Source organism: Triticum aestivum, chromosome 3A (genome assembly GCF_018294505.1).
Source record: "Triticum aestivum cultivar Chinese Spring chromosome 3A, IWGSC CS RefSeq v2.1, whole genome shotgun sequence".
Taxonomy (NCBI): domain Eukaryota; kingdom Viridiplantae; phylum Streptophyta; class Magnoliopsida; order Poales; family Poaceae; genus Triticum; species Triticum aestivum.
In genome coordinates this window covers 641,450,820-641,470,657 of record NC_057800.1, presented here as the reverse complement: position 1 = coordinate 641,470,657, position 19,838 = coordinate 641,450,820, and the positions used below count along the sequence as shown (strand labels likewise).

General features: G+C 51.1%; 1 pseudogene; it reads left to right on the top strand.

Annotated features, from left to right (window-relative positions):
- Positions 1–17,732: 17,732 nt before the first annotated feature.
- On the top strand, positions 17,733–19,165 carry LOC123057070 (uncharacterized; annotated as a pseudogene).
- The last annotated feature ends 673 nt before the right edge of the window (positions 19,166–19,838 follow it).

Here is a 19,838-nt window from a genome sequence, read left to right as displayed (position 1 = left end):
CTGCTCCTCCTGCGACTCATGGTTAGCATAAGCTTGCTCCTGAGGGATTAGGGGTACCCTGTAGTGGTCGTCGCACACGTGGTCGTGGTGGTTTCCCGGCAGCTCCTGGAAGGCTTCGGCTCCTAGCGCTCCTTCTTCCCAATCTTCTACAACGAACGAGCCCGGGCCATCCTCCGATGTGTACTCCTGGTTCGTCATGCGGGGCACGTAGGCTTCTGGGGCTGTTACCCCGAATACTTCGCCGTGGTGCCCCACACTCCATGTCGCTCGGCCCATCGTGGCGTACTGGGGGTGATAGCGTGGCATCCCACTCGGGCCATGAAAGGCGACGCTTGTGCCCATGCTTGTTGCGGGCGGTACGGGGGCCGTAGCGCCCCCGGCGCCGATGGCCGTGCCGGCGTTGACGAAGCCCCCTGGCGCACTCGAGGTGCGTGATGGCAGCGTGGCCCGCCGAAGATCCCTGTAGCGTCCTGAGGAGGAAGCTGATGGCAGAAGGGCGGGGCTCCCGAGGACGCCGCGTCGAGCAGCTCGGTGATGCGCTCCAGCAGCGTGTCCCGGCCGCTTTCCATCAGCCGACACCGCAGCAGCTCCCTTGCCACGGTGAGTGCTGCCCGCGTGTTTGCTTCCTCCCGTCGTGAGTGCGGCGCCATCGCTGTAGCGTGGCTTGCTTCTCTGGCAGCGGCTCGTACCTGCCGTGGAGTGAGGGTAGCCGATGCCCCGCCGTGTCGCCCGCGCCCTGCAGGATTGGGTGGCGCTCGAGTCACCTAGAGCTCGGGGTTGAGGTCTTCATAGGTGGGCAGCACCGACCGGGCTAGCCAGGCTGCCCAACGGTCGGGGTCAGCTCTTGGGTCGTCGGACATCGCGGCCGCGGTGCGTCTGTAAGTCGATTGTCGGAGAAGAAGCTCTGGCGCACCCTTACCTGGCGCGCCAAATGTCGGATGTGGGGTTCTGGCAAGCCCTTAAGGTTCAAACACTGGGGTGCGCACGAAGTCTTTCCTCCTACCGATCTATGCCCTAGCTCGCTAAGATCTCGCAGACGAACTCGACGAACTCGCAACACAGAAAGACACATGATTTATGCTGGTTCGGGCCACCGTTGTGGTGTAACACCCTACTCTAGTGTGGTGGTGGTGGATTGCCTCTTGGGCTGATGATGAACAATACAAGGGGAAGAACAACCTCCTGAGGTTGAGGTGTTCTTGTGCGTGGCTAACTTGTGTGGGTGAGAGAGTGATCTAAGATGCCGTCTCCTCGCCCCCCTTTTCTATGGTGGTGGCTAGCCCTACTTATAGAGGCCCTGGTCCTCTTCCCAAATATTGAGCGGCAAGGGAGCCAACAACGGCAGGCTAATTTGAAGGGGGACAGCTAGTACAAGCTATCCTGACAAAAGGTGGTCTGCACCTGCGAAAGGCTCTGGTGGTGACGCCGTCTTGGGCTCCATGATGACCTCCGTCTTGCCGTCCTTCTGGTCTTGGTCTTGTTGCACCAAAATGGCAACCTTTGCCTGATGCCTCGGTACTCCTCACCTGCGCTAGTTTCCTTAACACCAAAGAGGAAACAAGGATGCTGCGCGTGCTGGCGCCCGCCTGGTGTCGATCGTCATGGTTCACGTCACGAGAGCGTCGCGAGGTTCACCTCTGTCAGGACCCCGACTCGATGTCACATCGATCTAGCTGGTAACACCTCATATCACTTTGCGGCCTCACGCACGGTATCCCCACGGGTGTCGTCTTACCTTTTCCCGGGACCGTTTGCGCCTTTTGGCTCACGTATATGATAGTGTCGCTAGCATCCATATGATAAAGAGCCCGGGCTGACATGACTAGTCGTAAACCCAAAGTGGCACAGACTTACAGGGACAGGCATTCATGACCCAGCTTCGAACGTGTCGGTCATCAGCAAGTGGGTCCGGGCTGTAGCACTGGGCTAGCAGGACTCCGGTAAACCGGGCTGTAGCGGGCTAACAGGACTCCGGTACTCAAAGCGTGACATTTCCCCGAAGGGACAGACACAGGAACGAAGAAGGACACATGCCGGCCAGCCTAAGTGTTCCAGAGCAGTAGCAAGCTACCATGGCTCAGCGGTAACACTAGGAGACATTTCCCGGTAAGAGAGGCTACTAAAGATAAACAACTAGATAGTCAGATCCCACACATACCAAGCATTTCAATCATACACACAATATGCTCGATATGTGCAAATACAACGCAGCATCACAACATGACTCTATGACACAAGTACTTTATTTAAGGCTCAGGGAGCCATACATACCATACACAAAGGTACGGGTCTCGCGACCCAACATACAAGTCATACAGTCATACAAGCCAACAGCGGAAGTAACTTGTCTGAGTACAGACAACTAGTAAAATAAAAGAGGCTTGGAAAGCCTAGCTATACTACGTGGTCCTCCACAAGTTCAGGGTCACCACCTGGGTCTTTAGCCTACTCGTTGATGTCGACGTCTACATAGAACCCATCAGAAGGGGTTGCAGCGTCTTCTGTAAAAATGTAGATTATAGCAACATGAGTACAAAGGTACTCAGCAAGACTTACATCAAATCCTACATACATGCATAGTATCAAGAAGGGTTGGTGGAGTTATTGCAGCAAGCCAGCTTTGACTCTTGGCTAGGCTATCCTACGATACTCCAGCTTGAAATAGTTTTGCGCACACGAGTCCACTATTCACCACTTCAATACACTACCGAGGATCCACCTCCGTCTTCCTACGGAAGAGCCATCCTCGGCACTCACACTTATCTTGAGGCTTTTAGTAGTTTCCATTTACTTGTCTATGAACTGTATAGGCAACCAAGTAGTCCTTTACCGCGGACGCGGCTATTCGAATAGATCATGTTAACCCTGCAGGGGTGTACTTCTTCATACACGCTCTCACCACTTATCGTTGCTTACACGACATGTACTCGGCAACCTTCAAGCGGAAGCCCAACGTGGGTGTCGGCCACGACCTACCTAATCACCTAAGCCTCCAGTCCAGGTTTATCGCCTATTCAGGTTCCATCCGCAGGGAGTCCGGCCGAGGTTTCCCATACGGCCCCGAACGATGTGAACAGGGTTCCTGAGATACCTAACGGGTATTCGGTACACCGTGCCACGTACCTACCGCATCACAGCCCACCCCTACGGTCAGCGCTGTCCACGGCCTCCAGTAGGCTACAAACACCAGAAACTACTTGCAACTCCTGGACGGAGAACTAGGGTGAATAAGAAGCCGAGAGGGTCCATTGGTTTCGGGCCCAATGCATGGTAGTAGTTGGTTCTTAAATCACACATACAGATCTCAGTGCTTAAGGTCGGCTTCAATGAAACAACCCACCATGTACTCCTACATGGCCTCTCATCGATACCTTTACCAAATCGTGTTCACCACACCACTCTCATTACCGACATAATCATTTCACTCTAGCCCATCACCCAGATGAACCAGACCTGACACGACTCTAAGCATAGCAGGCATAGCAAGATAGGAACAACACATACATATGGCTCAATCAACTCCTACACATGCTAGTGGGTTTCATCTAGTTACTGTGGCAATGACAGGTCATGCAGAGGAAATGGGTTCAACTACCGTAGCACACAGCAGTTTGAATCGCGTTGTCTTAATGCAGTAAAAGAGAGCAGGAGCGAGAACATGGGATTGTATCGATATGATCAAATGGTTGGTTGCTTGCCTGATGGTTCGATGCACGGGTACGGTTCTTCGTTAGGGTAATCACGGTACTCCTCGGGAACAGATCCTGTCGCAAAGGACATCGATACACAAGCATCACCAAACAATGTGCAACAATATGATGCATGCATGAAACATGGCAATATGAGTGTGTTGGGCTAATGCAGCTAAAGCCAGAGGGGTTTGAACAAATTTGAATCAAAGATTCAAATTCCAAATTCAAATATGGCCTTTTAAAGTGCCTTTTCTTGTTCTGCTTAAAACATCAATTTAACTTGTTTGATCATGCATGAAAATAGTACAGATGGGTAGATTGGATTTTTCTGATCATTTTTCATATATAATTTGTCCAATTTGGAGTTACAGAATAAAAGTTATGAATTTTTGAAGTTTAATTAATATTCTGGAATTTCCTGATTTAATTTAAATCCAGAAATTCAATTACTGCGTCAGCCTGACGTCAGTGTGACGTCAGCAGGTCAACGGAACAGGTCTGGGTCAAACCTGACAGTGGGTCCCGCATGTCAGGGTGATTATTTTAATTAAAACTTAATTAAAACTAATCCGGTTTAATTAACAGGGCTGGGCCCCACCTGTCATTGACTCAGGGGAGTCAACCAGGGCCCACCCGTGGTCAAAGTCAGTGTCGGCTGCCGGCGTTTAGTCGCCGGCGAGCCCGACGCGGCGGCGGAAGTGATTTTGGTCGTTTCGGCCACCAAATGGACCGCGGAGGCCACCGGAGTGGAGCTGAGGGCAACCCGCAGCTCTTGGCGGAGCCCGTTGGGGTCGGGGTGGCCGGAGTCGACGGCGGCGAGCTCGGCTGCGGCCGCCGGGGTTCGGTCGTGCACGGGAACGGTGCTGGAGCTCGAAGTCGAGCAAAGCGAGGCGCTAGGGATGCTCTACGGGGTCTTGCGAACTCGTTGGACTCGCCGGGGTGACCAAATGGTCACCGGAGCTGCGTCGACGGCGAGCTCGGCGACGGCGGAGGTTCGGCCGTGGTGGGGAGGAGGCTACGGTGAGGGAACGAGGGGGAGAAGAGGGGGAAACGGTGGCGTAGCTCACCGCGGTTGCAGTGGGCGTCGAAGCGGGCTCGGGGACGCGCTGGAGATGGCGAATTCGACGGCGACGGTGGTCGGAGCCCGAAGAGGGGAACGGCGACGTGGCAGCGATGCAGGGCTTCCGGGGAGCTGTAGAGCGGTGGGGAGGAAGAGGGAGTCGAGGCGGAGCTCCTGAGCTAGTCGGGGGAGCGAGGGGTGGTCGGAGTCGGTGGCTAAGGCGAACGGCGGCGACGGTGGTGTTCGGCCGGGAGAGAGAGAGAGAGCGAGGGAGAGCCGGGGGAGAGTGAGAGAGAGCAGGGAGGAGGCGTGGCGTCGTCCAGGGATACCGAGACAAGGAGGGGAGGGCAGGCAGGCAGGGAGAGAGGTGGCGTGGCGCGGTGGCCGTGCGCGCGCGCCGGCCACACGCCTGGCCGACTGGCGCCAGGAGGACGACGGCGGTGGTGGGCTGGGCTGGCTAGCTGGGCCGGCCAGCTGGCTGGGCCGCACAGGTAAGTTTTCCCCCTTTTTTTCTATTTCTGTTTTTATTTAATATATCTGCAACTTTGTTGAATTAAATAAAATACCTAGGCAACTCCAAAAATCACCAAACTACTCCTGGTCCATAGTTGGATTATTTCCAACATGAAACATTTTAGTTTGGAGATATTTGAGCATTTAAATATTTTATATTATTTTAAATGCCCAAATTCAAATATTTATGATTTAAATCAAAAACCTTAGGATGGCCTAGGAAAATGTGCACCACTTTTGGCAGAGGTTCTGAACCAAGGCAAAAATGATGGGCATTTTAGAAGGGCATTTCAGGTTCATTGAAAAATTATTTTAGTAACCCTAGTTGGTTTCAGAGGGGACTGGGGGTTCTGTCATCCCCATTTCAAGTTTCTGATGAAAGAGTAAACATGATGCAACACTCTAATGCATGACTAGCTAGGGTGTGACAACTCACCCCCACTCAAAAGAATCTCGTCCCGAGATTTGGGTTCCTCCGAGAAGAAGGCGGGATATTCAAGTCGAAGACGATCCTCCCTTTCCCAAGTTGCTTCATCCTCAGAATGGTGCGACCATAGAACCTTGAGAAACTTGATATTATGACGTCGCGTGGTACGTTCGGCTTGATCGAGGATATGAATGGGGTACTCTCGATATGTAAGATTATCTTGGAGATCAAGCGTTTCGTGGTCCACTTCACGGATAGGATCCGAGAAGCAACGCCTGAGTTGAGAAACGTGGAAGACATCGTGAACTCTGGAGAGGTGCGGAGGTAGTTCCAACTGGTAGGCAACTTCTCCTCGTTTGGCAAGAATGCGAAAAGGTCCAATGTAACGAGGAGCCAATTTGCCTTTGATACCGAAACGATGGGTTCCCTTCAGAGGGGTGACCCGAAGATAAGCCTTCTCGTCAACCTCGAAAGTCATAGCCTTATGTTTTCGGTCATATTGACTCTTTTGACGGGATTGGGCTGTTTTCAACTTTTCACGAACGATACGAACTTGTTCCTCTGCTTCCTGAATCATATCCGGGCCAAAGAATTGTCTTTCCCCGGTCTCTGACCAGTTAAGGGGTGTTCGACATCGTCGTCCATAGAGAACTTCAAAAGGGGCTTTACCCAAGCTAGATTGATAGCTGTTGTTGTAAGCGAATTCGGCAAATGGAAGGCACTTCTCCCAGTCCATTCCGAAAGAGATAACAGAGGCTCGAAGCATGTCTTCTAGAATTTGGTTGACGCGTTCCACTTGACCACTTGACTGAGGGTGGAAAGCGGTGCTAAAGGAGAGACGGGTTCCCATAGCATTTTGGAAACTTTCCCAAAATCGAGAGGTGAAAAGACTTCCTCGATCCGAATTGATTTCCAAAGGAACACCATGGAGGGACACTATCCGGGAGATGTATAAGTCTGCCAGCTGGCTAGCGGTTATACTCTCACGAACAGGTAAGAAATGAGCTACTTTGGAAAGACGATCGACCACGACGAAAATAGCATTATTCCCTCTTTTGGCCCTGGGAAAACCGGTAATGAAATCCATACCAATTTTATCCCATTTCCATTCAGGAATAGCTAAGGGTTGAAGGGTGCCAGCAGGCCGGTGATGCTCTGCTTTTACACGACGACAGACGTCGCAATTTGCAATATACTGAGCAATTTCTCTCTTCATCCTAGTCCACCAGAACCTCTGGCGTAGGTCCTGATACATTTTAGTGCTACCGGGATGAATGGTGAGAGGAGATTCATGAGCTTCCTTAAGGATCAAACGCCTCAGGTTTCGCACTTTGGGAACCACTAGTCGATTCCCGAAGTATACGACCCCTTGATCATTAATGGAGAAACAATCCGCAATTCCTTTCTGAATGTTCCTCTTGATGCGGGAGATTCCCGGATCTACCTTCTGTGCTTTGATAATTTGATCCGTAAGGGTAGGTTTTGCCACCAAGGTGGAGAGAAAACCTTGAGGAACAATGTGAAGGTTAAGCTTTCGAAATTCCTCATGGAGAAGCGGTTGACTTTGTTGTAACATCAGGTTGTTACAATAAGATTTACGACTTAGCGCATCAGCCATGACGTTGGCTTTCCCTGGGGTGTAGGTTATTCCTAAGTCGAAGTCTGTGATCAATTCAACCCAACGTCTCTGCCTGAGATTCAAATCCGGTTGGGTGAAAATATACTTCAGACTTTGGTGATCAGTGAATATTTCGCAACGATTACCGAGGAGGTAATGTCGCCAGGTCTTAAGTGCATAGACTACGGCTGCAAGTTCTAGATCATGAGTAGGATAATTCTCCTCATGTGGGTGCAATTGCCGTGAAGCGTAAGCAATTACGTGTCGATCTTGCATAAGAATGCAACCTAGTCCTTGTCGCGAGGCGTCGCAGTAGATAACGAAGTCCTTGGAGAAGTCTGGCGGTACCAGTACGGGAGCAGAGGTCAGGCGTCTTTTCAGTTCCTGAAAGCTGTGCTCACATTGTGGAGTCCATTCGAACTTCTTATCTTTCTTGAGGAGTTCGGTTAGAGGTTTAGCAACCTTGGAGAAATTCTCGACAAAGCGACGACAATAGCTCGCTAAGCCCAGAAAACTCCGAACTTGCTTGACCGATTCGGGTGGAGTCCAATTAAGGACGGCTTGAACTCGCTCAGGGTTAACAGCAATACCTTTACCAGATATTACATGACCCAGATAGGTCACTTCTGACAACCAGAATTCACATTTTGAAAATTTGGCATAAAGGCGATGCTCTCGAAGTTTCTTCAACACTAGCCTTAAATGTTCGGCATGTTCTTCCTCATTCTTGGAGTAGATGAGTATATCATCGAGATAAACTACGACGAATTTATCCAAATACTCCATGAAGATTGAGTTCATTAACCGAGAAAAGGTGGCTGGAGCGTTGGTTAAACCGAAGGACATGACGGTGTACTCGTATTGGCCATAACGAGTAACAAAGGCCGTTTTAGGAATGTCCCCGTTTCTGATTTTGATTTGATGGTAGCCCAACCTCAAATCCATCTTGGAGAAGACTGAGGATCCAGCGAGCTGATCATACAGATCGTTGATCCTGGGAAGCGGGTATTTGTTCTTGATTGTGACCAAGTTGACAGGTCGGTAATCTACAACCATCCGGTCCGTACCATCCTTCTTCTTGACGAATAGGACGGGGCAAGCCCACGGAGATGAACTAGGGCGGATGAAACCCTTTTTCAAGGATTCATCGAGTTGTTTTTTAAGCTCGGCTAGTTCTAGGGGTGCCATCTTATAAGGTCTTCTAGCAATCGGAACGGTTCCTGGAATGAGGTCTATTACGAACTCAACATCCCTGTCAGGTGGAACACCTGGTAATTCCTCGGGAAAGACATCCGGGAAGTCACGGACTACCGGAACATCCTCAAGGTCTGGCAAAGGGCTGGCGTTAAGAGAATATAGTTGTCGCTTGGCTATTCGGGTCAGGACATTGACTATCTTCCCCGAAGGATGGGTGAGTTGAACAGTCCCAGAGAAGCAATCAATTTTGGCTTGATGAGCTGACATCCAGTCTATACCCAAAATGATATTAATATCTGAAGATTTAAGGGCTATCAAAGATGCGAGGAAAACAAGTCTGTCGACTTGGATTTCATTTCCATGGCTTACTCTAGAAGTTTGCCATTTGGATCCCGGAGTTTGAATTACCATAGAGGATGGCAAGTCACAGAATGCAACGTTATGCAAACGAGCATAATTTTCAGATATAAAAGAATGAGAGGCTCCTGTATCGAAAAGAACAGATGCCGGGTGGCAATTAACAAGAAGCGTACCGAGAACGACGTTGGGATCTTCTTGAGCTTCTTCGGCAGAGATATAGTTGACATGGCCACGTGAAGCGGTGACCGGTTTAGCATGAAACACTTTTCCTGTCGGCTTGCCATGGCCAACAGCTTTAGCAGATTGATTGGGGTTGGTCTGGGGACACTCACGCATATAATGACCAGATTCCCCACACTTGAAACAAGTCACGGAACTGGTACGTGGAGGAGCATTATTAGTTGGACCCCCATAGGGCTTAGCTGGAGCAGACTGTTGTACGGAGCGAGGCGGCTGAAAAGATGGCCTCGGTGTGAACCTGGGTGGCAGGGCGGTGTTGGGTACCCACACGCGGCGCTTCTGAGGACCAGCACCGGATGAGGAACCCGTGTCACGTCCATGCTTGCGTGTTGCGTCATAATCAGTCTGACCAGTTTCAGCACTGATGGCTTTGTTGACAAGTTTCGGAAAAGATGTGCACTCATGCAGACGGAGGTCGCGGCGAAGCTCAGGACTAAGGCCCTTACGGAACCTTGCTTGCTTCTTGGCGTCAGTAGACACTTCCTCAGTTGCATATCGGGCGAGCTTACCAAACTCCCTGCTATAGGCATCCACAGAAAGTCGGCCTTGGGTGAAATTGCAAAATTCTTCACGCTTACGGTCCATGAGACCCTCTGATGGTGTGCTGTATTCTGTTCAATACGCTCCAACAAACGGTTGGTCTCCCGCTTGTTTCTCTCAGCTTCCATCATCACCTCGGCTAGTGAAGGAGGATGAGGCAGATTTTCGTTCCTGGCTTCACTGCCTTCGGCCTGCTCTTGGGAAGCAGGGTTAGCGCGCGTGTTGACCATCTTAGGTAAACAAGACAATGATTTAGTCAGGATGGTAAAATTCCGACATAGGATATAGAATGTAAGGAATAACTCGGAATGCAAGATGATCATCCGTATGACATGGTAGATACAGAAACTGCTTCTTTTATTCCATTGTCATACACACCATACGGGGTTTAGTACAAGACCAACAAGTACTATTACGGTGAAAAGAGGATTACATCTCATCGGAGGCATCCCAAACTCCTATACATTATTTTTCTACATCTCCGGAAAGAGTACAAACTAGGTCATATCCCACGAGTCACGCAGGACGATAGACGACACAGCTAGTGCGAACTAGTGATACTACCACTAACTCAGACCGATCCGTAGTAGTCCTCGTAGAAGTCACCTCCATAGCCCGGAAGTTCAACATGTTCATCCGGAAATAGACGATCTCGCGGAGCTTGTGGACCATAGGGGCTAGGATGAGGTCGTGGACCAACAAACGATGGCCTGCGGGGACCGCGAGGTGGGGTGATGCCTCCTACATCACGCCAAACCATCACGTCTGGCAGAGCAGATCTCACAGGATAGAGATCGCGCATATCTGAATATCCAGCTTGCACCGCCGGTGCGAACCGAGTCAAAGTGGCCCAGTGGTCAGCACGGGTATTGAAGAGCTCTAACCTTAAGGCCCGATTTTCACGGTCCTTATCCTCGAGCATCTCAGCAGTGGTGCGAGTCCGTGAATCCTCCTGAGTGGAGTCAGCGTAGATAGCCTGGAGATACCCTTGTGCTCCCGGAAGTGATCCTGGCATATACCGGAAGTCAGAGTCCCGAAATAGACCAGATCTGACTCGCATAATGGTCATCATAGAGTAGGCGGCATCCTGCACAGCCATCTCGATAGTAACCCCGAGTCCATAGGAACAGTGAAGAGGCTCGGTGGATCCAGGATAAGATGGAAATATCCTGACAGTGCAGAGATACTGGCTTTGATTGAAGTCTCGGAATTGCTCTTCGACCGTGTACTCAGGATACCAGCGGTATCCAGCCTCAGTCATTACCCTGACCAACTTAGCAGTATGGCCGGGTACATCTAGGCATCGAGTCAGGCGAACCACTTGATTGAGGTCGCGAGTGGTCATCTGAAAGCACAATCATAATGCAAGGGCATTAGAATTTCTAGCAAAATTTCGGCAGCATAACAGCTGTAAATGCTCAAAAAGGATATTGAGACATTTGACAAAGGATTTCGTACACACTCAACATCATCACATCAAAGTTCTGGAACCATTCTAACAACATAATGTGGTAGTAGAACTGAACTAGGCTTGTAACCATCAAACTTATAAGGTACTACTGATTAGTAACACGTGATCCTGATAGAGAGAACGGATCCTAATTCCTTAACCCCCGGTGGAAGAATGGACTGACTCAGATCAGAAAGTCATAAGGTATAAGGAGTAAAAGAGCCTTACATTCCAACCCACAAACAATTCCCCTACATATAACTAAAGAATTTCTAGACTCAACATCGACCAGTTTGGCTTGGAGAACCTACAGGCAGTCCGGCTCTGATGCCAACGCTGTCAGGACCCCGACTCGATGTCACATCGATCTAGCTGGTAACACCTCATATCACTTTGCGGCCTCACGCACGGTATCCCCACGGGTGTCGTCTTACCTTTTCCCGGGACCGTTTGCGCCTTTTGGCTCACGTATATGATAGTGTCGCTAGCATCCATATGATAAAGAGCCCGGGCTGACATGACTAGTCGTAAACCCAAAGTGGCACAGACTTACAGGGACAGGCATTCATGACCCAGCTTCGAACGTGTCGGTCATCAGCAAGTGGGTCCGGGCTGTAGCACTGGGCTAGCAGGACTCCGGTAAACCGGGCTGTAGCGGGCTAACAGGACTCCGGTACTCAAAGCGTGACATTTCCCCGAAGGGACAGACACAGGAACGAAGAAGGACACATGCCGGCCAGCCTAAGTGTTCCAGAGCAGTAGCAAGCTACCATGGCTCAGCGGTAACACTAGGAGACATTTCCCGGTAAGAGAGGCTACTAAAGATAAACAACTAGATAGTCAGATCCCACACATACCAAGCATTTCAATCATACACACAATATGCTCGATATGTGCAAATACAACGAAGCATCACAACATGACTCTATGACACAAGTACTTTATTTAAGGCTCAGGGAGCCATACATACCATACACAAAGGTACGGGTCTCGCGACCCAACATACAAGTCATACAGTCATACAAGCCAACAGCGGAAGTAACTTGTCTGAGTACAGACAACTAGTAAAATAAAAGAGGCTTGGAAAGCCTAGCTATACTACGTGGTCCTCCACAAGTTCAGGGTCACCACCTGGGTCTTTAGCCTACTCGTTGATGTCAACGTCTACATAGAACCCATCAGAAGGGGTTGCAGCGTCTTCTGTAAAAATGTAGATTATAGCAACATGAGTACAAAGGTACTCAGCAAGACTTACATCAGATCCTACATACATGCATAGTATCAAGAAGGGTTGGTGGAGTTATTGCAGCAAGCCAGCTTTGACTCTTGGCTAGGCTATCCTACGATACTCCAGCTTGAAATAGTTTTGCGCACACGAGTCCACTATTCACCACTTCAATACACTACCGAGGATCCACCTCCGTCTTCCTACGGAAGAGCCATCCTCGGCACTCACACTTATCTTGAGGCTTTTAGTAGTTTCCATTTACTTGTCTATGAACTGTATAGGCAACCAAGTAGTCCTTTACCGCGGACGCGGCTATTCGAATAGATCATGTTAACCCTGCAGGGGTGTACTTCTTCATACACGCTCTCACCACTTATCGTTGCTTACACGACATGTACTCGGCAACCTTCAAGCGGAAGCCCAACGTGGGTGTCGGCCACGACCTACCTAATCACCTAAGCCTCCAGTCCAGGTTTATCGCCTATTCAGGTTCCATCCGCAGGGAGTCCGGCCGAGGTTTCCCATACGGCCCCGAACGATGTGAACAGGGTTCCCGAGATACCTAACGGGTATTCGGTACACCGTGCCACGTACCTACCGCATCACAGCCCACCCCTACGGTCAGCGCTGTCCACGGCCTCCAGTAGGCTACAAACACCAGAAACTACTTGCAACTCCTGGACGGAGAACTAGGGTGAATAAGAAGCCGAGAGGGTCCATTGGTTTCGGGCCCAATGCATGGTAGTAGCTGGTTCTTAAATCACACATACAGATCTCAGTGCTTAAGGTCGGCTTCAATGAAACAACCCACCATGTACTCCTACATGGCCTCTCATCGATACCTTTACCAAATCGTGTTCACCACACCACTCTCATTACCGACATAATCATTTCACTCTAGCCCATCACCCAGATGAACCAGACCTGACACGACTCTAAGCATAGCAGGCATAGCAAGGTAGGAACAACACATACATATGGCTCAATCAACTCCTACACATGCTAGTGGGTTTCATCTAGTTACTGTGGCAATGACAGGTCATGCAGAGGAAATGGGTTCAACTACCGTAGCACACAGCAGTTTGAATCGCGTTGTCTTAATGCAGTAAAAGAGAGCAGGAGCGAGAACATGGGATTGTATCGATATGATCAAATGGTTGGTTGCTTGCCTGATGGTTCGATGCACGGGTACGGTTCTTCGTTAGGGTAATCACGGTACTCCTCGGGAACAGATCCTGTCGCAAAGGACATCGATACACAAGCATCACCAAACAATGTGCAACAATATGATGCATGCATGAAACATGGCAATATGAGTGTGTTGGGCTAATGCAGCTAAAGCCAGAGGGGTTTGAACAAATTTGAATCAAAGATTCAAATTCCAAATTCAAATATGGCCTTTTAAAGTGCCTTTTCTTGTTCTGCTTAAAACATCAATTTAACTTGTTTGATCATGCATGAAAATAGTACAGATGGGTAGATTGGATTTTTCTGATCATTTTTCATATATAATTTGTCCAATTTGGAGTTACAGAATAAAAGTTATGAATTTTTGAAGTTTAATTAATATTCTGGAATTTCCTGATTTAATTTAAATCCAGAAATTCAATTACTGCGTCAGCCTGACGTCAGTGTGACGTCAGCAGGTCAACGGAACAGGTCTGGGTCAAACCTGACAGTGGGTCCCGCATGTCAGGGTGATTATTTTAATTAAAACTTAATTAAAACTAATCCTGTTTAATTAACAGGGCTGGGCCCCACCTGTCATTGACTCAGGGGAGTCAACCAGGGCCCACCCGTGGTCAAAGTCAGTGTCGGCTGCCGGCGTTTAGTCGCCGGCGAGCCCGACGCGGCGGCGGAAGTGATTTTGGTCGTTTCGGCCACCAAATGGACCGCGGAGGCCACCGGAGTGGAGCTGAGGGCAACCCGCAGCTCTTGGCGGAGCCCGTTGGGGTCGGGGTGGCCGGAGTCGACGGCGGCGAGCTCGGCTGCGGCCGCCGGGGTTCGGTCGTGCACGGGAACGGTGCTGGAGCTCGAAGTCGAGCAAAGCGAGGCGCTAGGGATGCTCTACGGGGTCTTGCGAACTCGTTGGACTCGCCGGGGTGACCAAATGGTCACCGGAGCTGCGTCGACGGCGAGCTCGGCGACGGCGGAGGTTCGGCCGTGGTGGGGAGGAGGCTACGGTGAGGGAACGACGGGGAGAAGAGGGGGAAACGGTGGCGTAGCTCACCGCGGTTGCAGTGGGCGTCGAAGCGGGCTCGGGGACGCACTGGAGACGGCGAATTCGACGACGACGGTGGTCGGAGCCCGAAGAGGGGAACGGCGACGTGGCAGCGATGCAGGGCTTCCGGGGAGCTGTAGAGCGGTGGGGAGGAAGAGGGAGTCGAGGCGGAGCTCCTGAGCTAGTCGGGGGAGCGAGGGGTGGTCGGAGTCGGTGGCTAAGGCGAACGGCGGCGACGGTGGTGTTCGGCCGGGAGAGAGAGAGAGCGAGGGAGAGCCGGGGGAGAGTGAGAGAGAGCAGGGAGGAGGCGTGGCGTCGTCCAGGGATACCGAGACAAGGAGGGGAGGGCAGGCAGGCAGGGAGAGAGGTGGCGTGGCGCGGTGGCCGTGCGCGCGCGCCGGCCACACGCCTGGCCGACTGGCGCCAGGAGGACGACGGCGGTGGTGGGCTGGGCTGGCTAGCTGGGCCGGCCAGCTGGCTGGGCCGCACAGGTAAGTTTTCCCCCTTTTTTCTATTTCTGTTTTTATTTAATATATCTGCAACTTTGTTGAATTAAATAAAATACCTAGGCAACTCCAAAAATCACCAAACTACTCCTGGTCCATAGTTGGATTATTTCCAACATGAAACATTTTAGTTTGGAGATATTTGAGCATTTAAATATTTTATATTATTTTAAATGCCCAAATTCAAATATTTATGATTTAAATCAAAAACCTTAGGATGGCCTAGGAAAATGTGCACCACTTTTGGCAGAGGTTCTGAACCAAGGCAAAAATGATGGGCATTTTAGAAGGGCATTTCAGGTTCATTGAAAAATTATTTTAGTAACCCTAGTTGGTTTCAGAGGGGACTGGGGGTTCTGTCATCCCCATTTCAAGTTTCTGATGAAAGAGTAAACATGATGCAACACTCTAATGCATGACTAGCTAGGGTGTGACAACCTCGCCTTGCTATCTCTGCTCCTCATGAGACTGCCTGACTAGGCCGCTCCAGAGGAGGTCTCGTGTCATCCTCCTCGCGAGGCTTGGCCCCTCGCGAGGGTCTTGGATGCCTTGTTGATGAAGATGGGCCGTATGGCCTGCTGGCTTAGTCACGCAGCAGGCCGCAGGCAGGCAAGTCCGAGGACCCTCGTTCCCAGGACGCCGACATGGTCCGCGACCGCGTCGTCTTCCTGCCTCCGCCTCCCACTGTTCCCATGGAAAGCCTTGCTCTCTGCGACCCGACTAGGCAGTCGTAGGAGAGCATCAAGGTTGTCATGGCCTCCCCGGCATTGGAGATCGAGGAGCACGTCCTGCGCTGATACGTCTCCAACGTATCTATAATTTTTGATTGTTCCATGCTACATTATATCCTGTTTTGGACATTATTGGGCTTTATTATACACTTTTGTATTATTTTTGAGACTAACCTATTAACCGGAGGCCCAGCCCAGAATTGCTGTTTTTTGCCTATTTTAGGGTTTCGCAGAAAAAGAATATCAAACGGAGTCCAAACGGAATGAAACCTTCGGGAACGTGATTTTCGGAACGAACATGATCAAGAGGACTTGGACCCTATGTCAAGACATCAACCAGGAGGCCATGAGGTAGGGGGCGCGCCTACCGCCTGGGCGCGCCCTCCACCCTCGTGGCCCCCCTGTTGCTCCACCGACGTACTCCTTCCTCCTATATATACCTACGTTCCCCCAAACTACCAGATACGGAGCCAAAACCCTAATTCCACCGCCGTAACTTTCTGTATCCACGAGAACCCATCTTGGGGCCTGTTTCGGAGCTCCGCCGGAGGGGGCATCGATCACGGAGGGCTTCTACATCAACACAATAGCCCTTCCGATGAAGTGTGAGTAGTTTACTTCAGACCTTCGGGTCCATAGTTATTAGCTAGATGGCTTCTTCTCTCTTTTTGGATCTCAATACAATGTTCTCCCCCTCTCTTGTGGAGAACTATTCGATGTAATCTTCTTTTGTGGTGTGTTTATTGAGACCGGTGAATTGTGGGTTTATGATCAAGTTTATCTATGAACAATATTTGAATCTTCTCTGAATTCTTTTATGTATGATTGGTTATCTTTGCAAGTCTCTTCGAATTATTAGTTTGGTTTGGCCTACTAGATTGACTTCTCTTGCAATGGGAGAATTGCTTAGCTTTGGGTTCAATCTTGCAGTGTCCTTTCCCAGTGACAGTAGGGGCAGCAAGGCACATATTGTATTGTTGCCATCGAGGATAACAAGATGGGGTTTATATAATATTGCATGAGTTTATCCCTCTACATCATGTCATCTTGCTTAAAGCGTTACTCTATTCTCTTGAACTTAATACTCTAGATGCATGCTGGATAGCGGTCGATGTGTGGAGTAATAGTAGTAGATGCAGGCAGCAGTCGGTCTACTTGTCTTGGACGTGATGCCTATATACATGATCATACCTAGATATTCTCATAACTATGCTCAATTCTGTCAATTGCTCAACAGTAATTTGTTTACCCATCGTGAATACTTATGCTCTTGAGAGAAGCCACTAGTGAAACCTATGGCCCCGGGGTCTATCTTCCATCATATTAATCTTCCAATACTTAGTTATTTCCTTTCTCATTTATTTTACTTTGCATCTTTTATTTCTCTTTATCATAAAAATACCAAAAATATTATCTTATCATATCTATTAGATCTCACTCTCGTAAGTGACCGTGTAGGGATTGACAACCCCTTATCGCGTTGGTTACGAGGATTTATTTGTTTGTGTAGGTGCGAGGGACTCGTGCGTGGCCTCCTACTGGATTGATACCTTGGTTCTCAAAAACTGAGAAAAATACTTACACTACTTTGCTGCATCACCCTTTCCTCTTCAAGGGAAAACCAACGCAAGTGCTCAAGAGGTAGCATGCGCCAGCATGCGGTCACCTTGACCGCCGCGGACCGCTTGCACTCCACCACCCCTGCAGCTGTGGGCAGGGTCATCCTCGAGTAGCTCTCCACCCCACCACACCTGCTCCGCGTCACCTCCCACTAGCCTGAAGCCTTCCTCGTCCACTTCGACCTCCCTGCACACCGGCGCAATGCTGTGCGCCGTGATGTCATCAAGGTCGAGGGCTGCAAGTACTTCATTAGGTCCTGGAACAAAGATGACCATGCCGCGCTCCTCAAGTTACATCACCACATGCACGTCATGGTGGAAGACCTGCCCATGCAGTTCTGGTCACTGCCGGGCGCCGAAGAGCCCCTCGGCGACATCGGCCGTGTCGATCGGCTCGACTCGCGCACCCTGGAAAGAGGGCACACCAAGACGTTTGCGTTCTGGCTCTGGGTCTGGGATGTTGCCCACATCCCCACCAAAGTGCGCTCTAGGTGCTCAAGCGGGGAGCGGGTCGGGCGGACGAGATCATCGGCCTCGCCTCCGCTGATCGCCGCATCCCTCCGCCACCCGGCGTTCAGCGCTATGACCTGCTAATCCACGTGGACCTGCTGGAGGACTGGACACCCCTCTCGCCACGCTCATCCCACTCCGGCCAGAGCGGGCTACCCTTCTCGGACGAAGACGACGACCGCCCCCTTTTGCGCATCGAGCCTAGCACCTGGGTGGCGCATGTCGAAGACGGGCAGGGCAAGGCCCGTAGTAGGGCACCGTTCGTCGGGGCCGTGGGCTGTGGCCCTATGCTCGGAGGAGGTGCCCGCGACCACGAGGAGGACAGTGGAAGTGGTGGCACCAGTCAGTCCTGGAGGGACCTCCTGCTCGGCCCCGGCTGCCACGCCAGGGTCAGCGACGAGGACATCATCAGGGATGCGCACCAGCGTCGCAGCAGATCGCCAGTCGACCGCCGCCATGTGGCTGGTCGACATGGCCGCCCTGACGCTGAGAAGGTTTCCGGCGCACTAGATCTGCAAGCCACCCCACCTCTTCCCCTTCGCTCTATGCCTCCCTCGACGGTGGAGGGGGACCCGGTGGCCCAGTTCTTCTCCTTCTCCGACAATGGACGCGCCCTCTCTCCGCCCCCGCGTACAAACTGCATGCAGCTAGAGCTGGAGAGCACCATGCAGGAAGTCCTGGTCACACCACTGGCTTTTGAAGACGGTGGTCGCTCTCCTCTTCGCCCCTCCGTCGAGCCAGCCGGGCTGGAGAGCCTGGAGATGCTTCCATGCCTGCTGCCCTGCATCAACTCCCCTGCAGCAGCCATGGTGGGCTTCCAGATGGACGTAGTCACCCAGCGGGTTGGCTCTATGCAGATCGGCAACGGACAGGCGCAGGCGGCCGAGCTATTTGCCGCGGTGCCACCTCCAGTCCTCCCAAGTCAGCCGCTCTGTCCTCGCCATTCCGCTCCACCCAAGTCCAGGGCCACCTCTGCCCCCTCCCGCCGCAGCGCTCGGCAGGCGGCAACAGGCATCTCCACCCCAGTGGCAAAAAGGGTTGTGCTGCGCCTCGCTCAAGAGCTGGGAGAGCTCGGCCCGAAGGACAAGATGAGCCCAAAAGCGGTTGTGCAGATCATGAAGCGTTTCGAGGAGCCCCTCTCCGACGGTGACATAGCTGCAATTGCAAAGCTCACAGGACTCGACCAGGGCGCTCTCAAGATCGCCATGGGCATGGCAGGGATCACAGAAGCCGAGGAGATCATGCAAGGTTGATCATGTGAGTAGAATTAATAGTAGCTAGTTTTCGCCAGCGGCTGGTCTTAAACAAGTTCGAGTTAGGTCTAGTATCCATGTTTAGTTCTCCGGTGTTGTGGCTGGTTCGTCGACGACGGGGTTTTTGGGCTACTGGTGGCCGTCGTCGCCCCTGGATATGTGATACGTCCATTTTGCATCATGCTTTTACATCAATAGTTATTGCATTATGCGTTGTTATTACACATTATGTCACAATACTTATGCCTATTCTCTCTTATTTTACAAGGTTTACATGAAGAGGGGGAATGCCGGCAGCTGGAATTCTAGGCTGGAAAAGGAGCAAATATTAGAGACCTATTCTGCACATCTCCAAAAGTCCTGAAACTCCACGGGAATTATTTTCAGAATAAAAAAATATTGGGCGAAGAAAGTACCAGAGGGGGGCCACCCACCGTCCACGAGGGTGGGGGGCGCGCCCTACCCCCTGGGCGCGCCCCATGCCTCATGGGTTCCCTGGTGGCCCTCTGATGCCCATCTTTGACTATATGGAGTCTTTCGTCCAGGAACAAATCATAAGCAAGCTCATGGGACGAAACTCCGCCGCCACGAGGCGGAACCTTGGTGGAACCAATCTAGGGCTTCGGCGGAGCTGTTCTGATGGGGAAACTTCGCTCCGGGAGTGGGAAATCAT